At 47.8% G+C, this 11,012-nt stretch overlaps 1 protein-coding gene and 1 long non-coding RNA gene across 2 annotated transcripts in view; one reads left to right on the top strand and one right to left on the bottom strand.

The window, feature by feature from the left end:
- LOC109289673 overlaps positions 1-8,063 on the bottom strand; it is a 21,280-nt gene extending 13,217 nt beyond the window's left edge. The window contains exon 1 of the long non-coding RNA XR_002095444.1: positions 7,896-8,063. This is a non-coding gene — a long non-coding RNA (uncharacterized LOC109289673). The remainder of the gene's footprint in view (positions 1-7,895) is intronic.
- Positions 1-11,012, top strand: part of MTSS1L (MTSS1L, I-BAR domain containing) — a 140,701-nt gene that overhangs the window by 31,718 nt on the left and 97,971 nt on the right. The gene's annotated exons all lie outside the window — the stretch shown is intronic.

The following is an 11,012-nucleotide window of genomic DNA, read 5'->3' as shown; positions in this document are numbered from 1 at the left end:
TGTGGGGGGGGGGGGTTCATTATTTTTCTCTTTTTTTAGAGCAAATCCTTTGCCACCTAGTGGTGAAAACTGCAGTGTGAGTGACAGGGTGACTTGAATTTGCACTGGGACACAGACCTGGTTCTCATCCTAGCTCTCCCATTGGCTTACTATGGGATCATAATCAAATCGTGTGCTTTGTGTGCCTCAATTTTCCCATCTGCGACACAGGAGTGTAACTCTGTGACCCACAGACAAAGCATAACATAGAAGAAGTAGTTGTGGCAGGGCTATGTCCTAGCTTTCCAGTGCCCTAGAACAAATAATTGTTTTAACATGTCTTAGTGCCCAGATTCTTGAATGTGCTGTTATACTTTCTTTCTTTCTTTTATTCCCTCCTTCAGAAAATAGTTGCTTAGAGCAGCCTGGCTTGAATGAGCTCCCTTTTTCCAAATATCACATAGGTGACAGCACACTTCAGAGCCATGCTCTGGTGCCTTTGCTTTCTGGCACATATCAGAAGTACCCATGATTCAGTTTTCCAAACACACACTTTTAGAGCATGCTTATTTGTTTTTCCACAACATTTTGCCCTTAATAAACTTGTGGCTGTCACTAGGAAGAGAGATTTCTTTATTATTATTTTTATTTTTTTACTTTGACTTTAAGTAGATTTGTTTAACAACAAACAAGACATAAAACTCAAAGCTGTTGGTGAATTGGTGGAATATTCCATGTGAGGCATAAAGAGCCGTTCACCCTTCCTGGAATAGCTTGGAAAGTATTCTTGTTAGAAACCCTTTGTATTCTTTCTCATCTTCCTGCCCTTGAGTTTTCATGAGGTAGGGCCAAATCCTGGCTTCTCTGTATTAACGAAAATAACTCAGTAAAGTCTCTCTGACAATAATATAGGTCTGGAAGGGGTTTCTTGGGCCACTGAATACAATCCTCTGTGTTTTCAGGTAATCATTAACTGAAGGAATCCCCAAAATTGCCCCTTCAAATGGTCACCCAAAACTACAGGCAGAGGAAAAGGCAGGGTGACATCTTAGAAACTAACTGGTTCAGAGATGCATGCATTTTTGTAGGCAGCAACCTACTTTGTGAGATGCTAGGAAAACCCCAAGATACAATATGAGAACATCAGGAACACCCCACAACATACCACAGGTAAGAGCAGAGGAGATGAGGGCACTGCCAGTGCTCTGCCATCACAATGACAGGGAAGTGGTTAGTTAATATGTTCTCTGAAAATCCTAGGAAAAACATTGTGTCCCACACTACAAAGGAAGGCAAGACCCCACCATCCATACCAAACTTACATAGTGGGGAAAACTTCTTTTTGACCTCTGCTGTTGGGAGTGTTTGATTACCTCAGTGCTGGGTGAAATACTGGTACATAGCCTCTGCCCACATAAGACAGCTTAGGTTTTGCTCCAGGTGTCTCCATCTTGTGGATGGGCCAGGCTTTGTGATGAGCCCTCCTAACAACTGGGCTCACAAAAGCATTAAAGAATTTACCACTATTGCTGCATAGGGGAGTACTTCATAAGCTCGAGGGTAGATACCTATGTTTGGAGACGTTGAGGATCTAATCTGGAGGTGACCAACCTACAGCATGCATGCCACAAGCGACATGGGTAGCCTGTGTGTATGATGGCTGACTGGGGAGAGGGTAGGCAGCACAGTGCCAGATAGGGTAGAGAGCAGAAAGTGGAGCGGTAGATTGGGGAGGGAGCACAGAGCAAAGAGCAGAAAACAAAACAGCAGATTAGGCGTGGGGAAGGGATTGGAGTGGCACTTGGGGAGGGTGCATCACTTCGTGACATTTCTGCCCAAAATGGTACATCTCACTGATCTAATCGAAGCTCATACTGCGATTGGAAATTCTTTGAGATGAGGACTCTGTCTATGAAGAGCCCAGCACAGTTGGGTTTGGTCCTTGACTGGGAAATCTATGTCATATTACTAGTGCAAATAATAATGACAATATTAGCAATAAATTCTGTCCTGTGTTGCTAAGCCTTGCCAGTTTATTGGGAGTCTCATGATATTTGATGTATTTCATAAAGCTCCAGCTTATGTGTTTGTGAAGCTCTAAGCTTTGCATTTGTGTAAAAAAAAAAACAAAAACCTTTGTGTCTACCTTCCCCCAACAGCTTCATTGAAAAGCTAAGAAATGTTACCTGTATGTGACCTGGTCTCCAGAGCAGAAGGCAAAGAAAAAGAGCCATTTATTCTTTCTTGCATATCAATTACCAAGAAAAAATCCTACGTTTTCAAGGCAATCTTGTGATCTCTTACAGGCCTGACTCATGACTGTGGAGCACTTGTGGTTGGCATTACTGCGTGTGTTTGATTTATATAATACTTGCCTGTTGCCTGCAATGCTTATTACAAGGCAGCTCTGACTGATTGCATTGTGGTCCTGTTACATGGGTGCGGCTGACCTGTTTGCTGTACTAGTGTTGAGCACTAGCATCACAGGGCTTGGCTGATGTCTGCTCTGTATGTATGCAGTGGTGGAAATGTAGCAGCTCCTGAATAAGTACTAAAGTGATATCAGTGTTTTGAAGGAAGGGCTCTGTGGTTTACTGGGACCCAACATAATAGGACCCCAGCCAAGCTGAAGCTTCTGGGCTCTGCCATAAGGTAAATTACAATAAGAAACCGGCGGCCTGTCCTTTGTGTTAGGTGATCTGGAGAGTGAACTTGGCCCAAGGAAGGAGTTGTGGTTGGGTGTTTTTCTCAGGCAGGGCAAATGGTTCCGTGTTGCTGATGATGCTTGTTAGCAGTTCTGCTCAGCTTTCATTTTCTGGCAGTATATTGAAGTGGGTGAGAGCTGGCCCAGCCCTCTGGTCACTGTTAGAGATAACCTCAAATCAAATCCCTTGAATCCCTTATTTGGGACAGTCCAGGTCCAGATCCATGCCTTGTACCTCAGGTCCCAGTGTGTACAGTCACAGGCCTGTTGGATGTAGTCCTTTGAACGTGTTTATGTTTATCAATTCCTTCTGCGGATCACTATGTTTGAGTAAGGCATTGGCTTCTCAGAACCAGTTTTCACCTGGAAATAACCACTGATATGGGGAATGGAGAAACAGTAAAGTCTCTGGTGCTTTAAAATGTATACAGCCTGGATTCCATGTGATACGCAGCAGTGCAGCGTATCCAGCTTTAAAATCATCCTGTCTTTTCTAGTGATGGATCCCTGATTCAGATTGCTCCGTAACACTGGAGTTCAGGCCTATATATGATTTACTGTCATCATAAAGAAAAATAAGTAACTAGGCTTTGTTCAAGTGTCTTCTACATAGTAGGTGCAAGTCACTTCTAACAAAGTCGCCGTCTTACCCATATGAGGTTGGAGTGCAGCCTAATACCTGAAAGGGTGGTTAGGGGGAATTTACCTTGCATTACAGTGTTGTCAGTAGCAATACAACGGATAAGCTGAATTTATTTGTGTTAAACATGCATGGATATTGAGTAAATGGAAACCACAGCTTAGGAAGAACTGAATATACCTCACAGCTGCTTGAAAAGGCTCTTGGTTTCACTTGAGTGTTCCTGGTCTAAGCCACACATTATCCGTCTCCAGTGAGGTTGTCTGTCTGGGCTTCCTAGCAGGAAGTACCTGTAAAATGGTGGCGCCCGCTGGCTGAGACACCAGTCCCATTCAGTGACGCAGGCAGCAACAGATGATTCTTGTTTGCTCTCAATGAATTATTTGTGGGTGTGGAGTTAGAGCCAGACTGACAGATCTGGAGGCCAGAGCTCTCAATTTATCCCTGAATTGGGTACAGCAAAGGTAACATCAGTGCAGGCTACTCCACATGGCACAAGCGTGCTTTCATCCTGCTTGGAGGGGTCAGTGCTTGCAGCATTCTGTTCTTGGGCTTGCTGCGGAGGCTGAAAGGAGGAATCCCCCATTGGTCCCAGTTGTAACACCCTGGATTATTTGGTAATGTGTCCAGTTGGAAGCATGTCACAGAGGCCACTCGGCAGCCCTTGCTTCTGCTTGGTCACTATTAATCTGGGCTGTATTTGTACCAGAGAGGTGAGACAGTCCGTGTCCAATCACCAGGCCTCTTGTGAGCCAGCCAGTGCCCAGGGCTGCGCTGTTTTGAAAACCTTCTCTCAAAATGTAACCATTTGGGGACAGATCTTCACCTGGTGTAAGCAGGCACAGTTCCATGGTGATCAGTGAAGCTGCCTTAGTTGACATAGAGATATGGCCCTATGGGCAAAGCTGCTGAGCGAGAGGTTCCTCAGCAATAATGCCAGCCTGATTCTGACTATATGTATGGCACTGGACAAGTCACTTAGGTGTCTGAATTCATCCCTTTGTAATGGCAGACAACGTTCTTTGGGTGAATCTGATAGCTTTTATTAGACCAACTTAAATAGTTGGAAAACAATTATTAAGCAAGCTTTTGGGTTCAAAAACCCTTCGTCAGGCTAAGGAAGTTGCTGCAGTTGGTGTGTGCTCTTCCTGGATGGGATGAAAAGTAAAGAAGCCAGAGGCTGGTCACTGACTACCTGTCTTGTATGCATACCAGACCAGCCTGTGGCTTCTTTACTTTTCATTTCATCCAGGAAGAGCACACACCAACTGCAGAAACTTCCTTAGCCTGACGAAGGGTTTTTGAACCCGAAAGCTTCCGACCCTAGAAACTATGAAACTATAATAATTGTTTTCCAACTATTTAAGTTGGTCTAATAAAAGCTATCAGTTTCACCCAAAGAACGTTGTCTGCCTATGTCCTTAGACCAACACGGCTACAACCTACATCCCCCTATAATGTGCTCTTAATGCCTGTCACTCAGGGGAGCTGTGGGGCAAGATATGCTAAGTAACTCGCTTTTATGCACGTGCATTCATCTTATGGATGCTGACTTGCTACGTGACTGCATCAGCTAAGCAATCTGCAGTCCTCTTCAAATGATGCAGCATTGTCAAGAGATGGAGGGGCTCTGCCTACAAGCAGCTGCTGTTCCTCTGAACCCTGTCTGAACACCTGGGACACCACTTATTGCAAACTGCAGTGTATCCTCATCTCAGCTAAACCCACATTTACCCACTGTTACTGTGACTGGCTTGGCCAAAGACTCTTTGAACTGAAGGGGATGTTATTTGTATTGTGCACAGCCTCCCATCATCCCAGTCCTCCTTTGGTTGTGCCCGTCTGGATCATTTCCATTGTCACTCATAAGACCGTGGCAGGTTGTGGTCTCTGGTTGTTTCGTGTCCCCAAGAGCTTTGGTCACTGACTTGGGGAACTGATCCTCTTATAACATGTGTAAGCGGCAGCAGCAAGGTCCTCAGCTGCTGCAGTCCAACACAACTCCATGGACTTCAGCACCCTCTCTGGTGCTATGCTGATCTATACCAGTGGTACCTGGCCCAGCGAATCTAGTGCTGTCAGAAAGTGCTGCATTGCTTTGTAGCCTGGAGCTCTTGGTTCACAAAGAATGTGCAGCAAGGCATGTTTCCCCACACTGACCTGTGCCTCAGACTTGACTGAGAAGAACTGTCTTCAGAGAGAGCAGACAACTGAGTTGAGTCCCCTGTCCCTTCCCCCCTCGCTCCCCCAGCCCACACAGGTGCTAGCTAGTGTCAACCGTATTGATTGCTCTTTATGATGAGGGAATATGAATCAAGTGCCTCAACCCATTTCACATCAGCCAGTACAGAGAGAGCAGAGGCTCTTGGTCTCTTCAGACATAAGCCTTGTTCAGAGAGACTGTCTCTTGTTACAACCCCCCCTGAGCAATTAAGTAAGGGCTAAGCTGCTTGAGGCTCAGCCATGGCTCCAGCCCCACACGTCTGTCTCCAGGAGATATGTGCTGGCTGAGCCTGGCAGAGGCTCCATGTCCTTGGTGGTGTTCCTTGTCCAGGAGAGCACTTTGTTTCAGAATTCTTGTGTGTCCTGCATCCTACAGCTGCATTGAGTCTCACTAGCTTTCTGGGTGCCAGAGGAAGGGTTGATCTGGAATAAAGCCATGTATAGATGCTCAAGTCTAGCATCAGGGACTAGCCTGCCTGGAGCTGTGCAGGAGTTGCTTGTATCCTGGCGTATTACACTTGAGGGGACCCCACGGGGTTGTAATCCCAGTTCTGACTCTGGCACTGAAGAAGGCATGGCCGCACAGCAGCTGCCTCAGTAACAAATTCCCATGCAACCTAGGCCAGAGGAGTTGGTCAGTCTCCTGGACTGAAAAGGACTCTTGGTCAGTCATGGTGGGTAGCTAGAGCAGGGGAAGGCCTGGGCTCTCTTCCTGCCCTCGTTCTCTGCCTCTATCATTCTTCCTTGCCCTTTTTTGCCTTTTTCTGCTCCTCTCTTCCCCCAGTGCTCAGCTAAAATAGTAACAATAGATCTGTGCAAAGAGAAACCTCTCCTGTTTTTTCCTGCTGTGACATTTGACCCCAGTACTCTTTCCTGCCCATGGCAGGGGGTCAGACTTGATGATCTGCTCAGGTCCCTTCCAACCCTACCAACTATGAAATTATGATGGTAGCCATTGGACTCAATGGACACTGTGTGGTTTGGACTCGGAGGATACTGATCTCTTGCTATGTGATCGGGCATATGAGTTTTATAGTTCTGACTCATGCCTTGTACCTGGGGCCTGGAAGAAAGCTCACTCTCTTCTTCCATGGGTTGCACTAACCTCCCAGTCTGTCTCAAGAGCATCCCTCTGTTGCCTGAGGCCACATCTGTTCCTCCCTTAATTTCTCTTTCTCACTACTATCAGATCCATCAGCCCATAAGGAGTCCAGTGGGACATCAGGACAGACCACAGGATCTATCCATTTGATACCAGGTGCATAGGCTGATTTATACATGCGTGATCATGCTTGTCCCTTGCTCCTGGTTGCTAAAAGAGAACTGACTAGAGCAGGGGTGGGCAATTATTTTGGCTGGAAGGCCACTTAACGAGTTTTGGTGAGCTGTCGAGGGTCTCAAGGGTAGCTCTGCCCTTGATTGATACCCCACCCCCTGTCACCATCTTGGGATTGGAAGTCCTACTCCCTGACCCCTGACCTTTGCCACCAAAAATCCCTCCCCTTACATCACTGATCTGACCTAAATACACCCAGTTCTAATGTTGGCACCCTCCTTAGTAGATTAGCCAAAGTGGCTTGTGGTTTCCATTCACTGGCCACTGATCCATGCCATCCTGGCCCAGCCATTTCCAGAGAGGACCAGCCACACTATGGCACCCCACAAAAAAATGCTTAGAGCACTGTCTTTGCAGCCTGGTGGGCACACCACTCATCATGAAGGTAGAGGACCTTCCCCAAGGCAGTGAAAGTTTGGTCCCCTTGGCCCATTCCCCCCTGGCCACTACCAATAGGTGGAGTTGTGGTGCGGCTTTTGTAAGATGGACTCTTTTCTATTGGGAACTGGACTGGGATCTCCAAAGTCTTTCTCTGTTGACCAGGAGAGGGACCAGAATTCAGGTAATTGTTGACAAGGGCAAGCTTTGACATGATTACTACCGCTACTAGTGCCAGAGCAGAGCAATAACCAGCCAGTTTGTTCCCCACTAACAGTACTTCAGCTGGAAGTATTTTCTAGCACAAAGCCTGTCTTGAGTTGATCTGTTCTAGGAAAGGCTCCACAAGGGCTCTGGCTGGCTGGAGGGGCTGGGCTTTGGTTTAGCAATGTCAGCAAGCTCTGTGATAGAATTCCTTTTTGGTAAAGCCTTGTTCCTGCTCTTTGCTTATATGGTGGGCCAGTTGGGGGTGCTCCTGTGCTGTGCCACTCACCTCACTGTGCCTGACCACCTTCCAGCTGCCAGAGTCCCTCCAAGCTGGGGTCCTCTAGAGCCTCCTGCTTGAGCTCCTCTTGTCTGGCTAAGCAGTCAGCAGGGAGTTCTGGTGCTCCTGTAAGGAGTGCACTCTCACCCACGGGGGTGTCCTCTAACTCCTCCCCGAGAGTCTTGGTTTCCTCCACCACTGACTGACCGGGCTCCTCCCTGGGGCTGTCACTTAACCCAACCTTGAGGTTGCCAGTTTCCTCAGTGGCTGGCAGATGGCTGCAGTCAGGGGGAGTCTCTCCCTTCTCCTCCTCTGCAGCCAATTGGGTGACTGGGCTCTGGGAGGTTTCCACTCCTTCCACCTTAGCCTTTCTGCTCTGTTGACGAGTCACTACATTAACACGGTAGGGCTATATGAAGTGGTCCCCTGCCCTTTGCAGGTATTCGAGCTCCATAATATCCCACCCTATCAATATGGGGACAGGAGCCTCTTCCAGCACTCCCAGTTCTATGCACATCTTGCAGCCTCTCAACTCGATGGGGAGACGGGTTACCAGTACCTCAAATGACTGGGGCCCCACCCCTTGAATGGTAAGGGTCCTACCCAGGACTATATCCACAGACAAAACAAGGTTGGTGTTGATTAATGACACACTGGCCCCTGTGTCCAGCTCCCCGACAAGGGGTTCTCCCATTTACCATTATCTCAGTCCGGTGGGTGGCCATCGCCTCCTCTGGATTTGTAATCCTATAGCAACAGGTACACTCCTCAGAGTGGTTCGGGTCTCCCTCCCCATTGCTTACAGCTGTTGCACAGCTGACTGGCTTGGGCTTGTTGCTTATCTTTGGGCAGTTGAGCCTGATGTGGCCTGGCTCCCCACAGCTATAGCAACCCCTCTTTTCCGAATTGGGTCATTTGTCCAAATCTGGGGCTGCCTTGCACTCTGCAGGAGGTGGTCCCCTTTCCCATTTTGGGCCTGGCCCTCCCTTCCCCGCTTTGTGGAACCCTTTCTGTTCCTTCCCAAAGTGGGGAGCTCACCTGTTCAGTTCCTCTCGATTTAACAACATCTGCTCAGCAATGGTAGCCACCTCCCTGGCAGTTTTGGGATTCCTGTCTTTAACCAGGTGTCTAATGTCTCTGAGGCACTTGAAATAGAATTGGTCTAGGACCACAAGTGCATCCACCTCCTTCACAGTGTAAGCTTTTTTCCCCTCCTTCCATTTCAAGCATAAATCCTCCAACTGAGCTGCAAGCTCATTTAAGGATTGTCCTGGCAGTGGGTTACTGTTATGGAACTTTTTCCAGAAATGATCTGGCCCCAACCTATACCTTTCAAACACTGCCTCTTTACAGGCATTATAGTCATTCACTGACTCGGAGGGTGGGCTGTTCAGGATGGAAGACATGGTGCCTGTCCACCAATACACCTCATGTAATTCTGTTCTTTGAAATTCCATCGACATGCTTCGTTTTCAAAATTGACCAGAAACATTGATGGATCATCCCTATCTTTGAACTGGGGAAAGGTCGCGGTTTTCAATTTGGGTGGTGCCACTGGCACTGGCGGAGGTGAATTAATCCGGCTTCTGGTTTCATGCTGCTTTTGAAGTAGTTCAAGTGCATGCTTGTGCTTGAGCCTTGCCTCTTCAGCCTCCACCTTGCACTGGGCCTCACTCTCTTCATGCTGGCAATGGGCCTCTTCATGCTGGGCCGCCTCCTCTGCCATCTCCAGCTCCATCCCCTTCAGCTCTAGCTCATGCTTGAGCTTATGCTCCTCAGCTTCTAGCTGCAGCTGGTATTTCCAGAAGTCCCACTCCCAGGATGCCCCTTGCCCCGAGTGGGTTCTGGATGGGCGCACAGACGTGATCTGGAGGTCTGATCACTATCACACAAGGACTTATTCAGTTCTTCTTTTCTTGGTCTTTCCTCACTGAAAGGCCTTTCACTTTCAATGCCTCTCTCAGGTTGGCCACGGACATGTGGTCATGCGTGTCAACCATCCTAGCTAGCTACACTGTCCAGCTGACCCAATGCCAAATTTGAGATGGTTTGCTCAAGGGTTTTCAGTGATTCTATTCCCTTCCCCAAATTATGCCTTCAAGACAGCAAGCTGTCAGATCCCACCACTAGCACCACGTGTGGCAGGTCAGTAGGGAGTGCTCCTGCGTTAAGCCACCAACCTCACTGTGCCCAACCACCTTCCAGGCTCCGAGTGCCTCCTCCCTGGGGGCACCTCACGTCTGGCCGACCCCCATTCTGGAGCACATCCGCCAGCCTGGATGTAACACTGCCACCCCTCGTGAGACTCAATCTGTTAGTGGCTCTGTGCCTCGTGAGGTACACAGGCTTTATAGACCTGAAGGGAGTACTCATCCCACTGCAGGAACTCGGGGTGCTTCCCTTAGTCTGAAAAAAATAGTGGTCTCCCTGAGTCAGACCAAGGGGACCCCAAGGCATAATCTAGACCCTCTCCCAGTAAGTCTCCCATGGTAGGTACAGAGGAGAACTTTGTTGATTACAGGAAGTAGGTTTGGAATAGGGTACAGGGTAGAGCAATATCAGAGAAATACCTTAGAGCAAACGGGGTGTCTGGGTAGCCTTGGATCATGCATCTGTGTTACTGCAAGCTATATACAGGCAGTCTTACAATACAATTGGTTCTTGAAAACTGCCTCTTAAGTTGAAACGTTATAACTCAGAACCAATTTTCTCATAAGAAACAATGTTATAAATGGGGGATTGTTTCCTGAACCAAGGCCTGATACTCTGTTTTCACAAAAAATACCCCAGAATTTTGTACTCGATCAATTATAGATGAGTAATATAGTTACATTAATGTATTTATATTGTAAATAGCAATCATATTGATTTGGAAGGACTTCTTTGAAGTGACTTTGCTGGACCTTTTGAAGGGCTCCTGGTTGGACTTTTTGAAGGGTTCTTGGCTGGAGTCTTCTCGGGAGTCTTGGCTGCAGGTTTTTCTGGAGTCTTGTCTGCTTTCTTAAAGAAAGTGTCCAAGGAAGTTTGGACAGATGTTCTCCAGGGAGATGAGTGACACAGCCAGCTTGTTCACTGGCGTGGCATCGCATCAGATCAAGTGTTGTAAACTCGAAACTGCTGTCATAAAGTTTCATAGTTTCTAGGGTCGGAAGGGACCTGAGCAGGTCATCTAGTCTGACCCCCTGCCATGGCAGGAAGAGCACTGGGGTCAAATGACCCCAGTAAGGTGGTCATCCAACCTCCTCTTAAAAACCCCCAGGGTGGCTCC

The sequence above is a fragment of the Gavialis gangeticus genome, unplaced genomic scaffold (assembly GCF_001723915.1).
Source record: "Gavialis gangeticus isolate Ggan-Ray unplaced genomic scaffold, GavGan_comp1, whole genome shotgun sequence".
NCBI lineage: Eukaryota > Metazoa > Chordata > Crocodylia > Gavialidae > Gavialis > Gavialis gangeticus.
This window is presented reverse-complemented; position numbering and strand designations above follow the sequence as displayed.